Source organism: Bos indicus x Bos taurus, chromosome 10 (genome assembly GCF_003369695.1).
Source record: "Bos indicus x Bos taurus breed Angus x Brahman F1 hybrid chromosome 10, Bos_hybrid_MaternalHap_v2.0, whole genome shotgun sequence".
NCBI lineage: Eukaryota > Metazoa > Chordata > Mammalia > Artiodactyla > Bovidae > Bos > Bos indicus x Bos taurus.
The window spans coordinates 43,910,334-43,912,323 of NC_040085.1; the positions used below are offsets into that span (position 1 = coordinate 43,910,334).

General features: G+C 42.8%; 1 pseudogene; it reads left to right on the forward strand.

Annotated features, from left to right (window-relative positions):
* The first annotated feature begins 206 nt into the window (after nt 1-206).
* LOC113899513 lies at nt 207-468 on the forward strand (annotated as a pseudogene).
* The last annotated feature ends 1,522 nt before the right edge of the window (nt 469-1,990 follow it).

Genomic DNA, 1,990 nt, shown 5'->3' on the forward strand with positions numbered 1-1,990 from the left:
CATCTATTTTTAATGTTTTTTGGCTATGCCATGCTTTATGGCATGTGAGATCTTAGTTCCCTGACCAGGAATCAAAGCTGTGCCCCTGCATTGGCAGTGCAGAGTCTTAACCATGGGATTGCCAGGGAAGTCCCCAGCCTAGTCTTTTTTTTTTTTCTTAAAAAAAAGCTGTCTTGCTCTTGGGATTGGATCTAGGTTGCGTTCACATGGTGAAACGCACCAAGAAGGTCAGAATCATGGGCAAATACAGGACCCATTATGGTGCCTTCCTCGGGAAAATGGTGAAGAAAATTGAAATCAGCCAGCACGCCAAGTATACCTGCTCCTTCTGTGACAAAACCAAGATAAAGAGATGAGTTGTGGGCGTTTGGCACTGTGGTTCCTGCATGAAAACAGCATGAAAACACCACCTCTGCTGTCACAGTAAAGTCTGCCATCAGAAGACTGAAGGAATTGAAGGACCAGTAGAAGCACCACCGTTTGATAATGTTGCTAGCCTATAATAAATCGGTTAATTTATGTTAAAAAAAAAAGCTTGTCTTTTTTATGTTTCATATTTCTTTTTTGCAGGAATTTGTTTTTATTGTTTTTGTTTTTTTTACAAAAGTACTGGCCTGTGGCTGACTGGAAGGAAAGAAAGTAGACTCTTTATCACAGATAACTGAATAATTTGAGGTGTGTCCACATAAAGCTTAAGTGTGGGGACTCTAGAGTTACAGGGCCTGGAGAGGTGCCCTGGTTTTCTGGATGACTGTGTGAGTGTATTATGTGCATGACTTTGGGGAGCTTATCCTATTCTGCCTTGATTTCTCTGTCTCTATAATGGAGGTGGTGGTAATTGTACCTACATCATTGGATTGTGAAGAGTAAAGAAGTTAGTAGTAGGTTAACAGTAGGCTCTTAGAAAAGTGTCTTTTGCAGGGTATGGGGTCATAGTGCTTTCAGTTCAGTTCAGTTCAGTCGCTCAGTCATGTCTGACTCTTTGCAACCCCATGAATCGCAGCACACCAGGCCTCCCTGTCCATCACCAACTCCCGGAGTTCACTCAGACTCACGTCCATCGAGTCAGTGATGCCATCCAGCCACCTCATCCTCTGTCGTCCCCTTCTCCTCTTGCCCCCAGTCCCTCCCAGCATCAGAGTCTTTTCCAATGAGTCAGCTCTTCGCATGAGGTGGCCAAAGTACTGGAGTTTCAGCTTTAGCATCATTCCTTCCAAAGAAATCCCAGGGCTGATCTCCTTCAGAATGGACTGGTTGGATCTCCTTGCAGTCCAAGGGACTCTCAAGAGTCTTCTCCAACACCACAGTTCTTTAGGTATCATCATTTGCTGTTCCAGACTTTATTCTGCACCTGTATCTTTGCGTAAGCCAGGGCTGATGACTTAGCCCATTGTGACTTTTGAGATAGGCATTTTTGCCGTTATGTGCCTCTTATTCCATTAAAAAATTAAATATTGTATTTTATGACTTTGTTGGTATAAAGCTGAGTATAATCCAGGCTAAATTCATTATTATATATCTTTTTTGCTTTTACTTTTAAAATAAATGAGAACAAAAACATTTCTGCAGTCCTCTACATTAAGTTGGGTCCTGGGCATGGTGCTTACTGTGAGAGATTCAGACAAGTGGAAACTATAGGTTAAGCTGGCCCTGGTATAAGCGCTTCCTTCCCTTGCTGGAATGCTCTTCTTTTAAGCATCTTTTCTTGAGCATCATTTCTTCTCCTCTTGAGCAGTTCCTCCTCATCATTTGAAATTCCACCCCAAGCTTCCTTCTCAGTCTGTTCTATGTGTACGGTGGTTTTATGATTGTTCCTTTACCCATCTGTCACCCAGGCCAGACTGTAAGTTCTTCAAGTTCAAGGAACACCTCTGTCTCCCCAGGACTAAGCACATTATGGTTACACTAGTTAATTACTTAATGTGGTTGGATAAAATATGTCATTGTGGAGGGAGCGGCATGGATGTGGGCCTTTGAGAGTCTTGAAGGG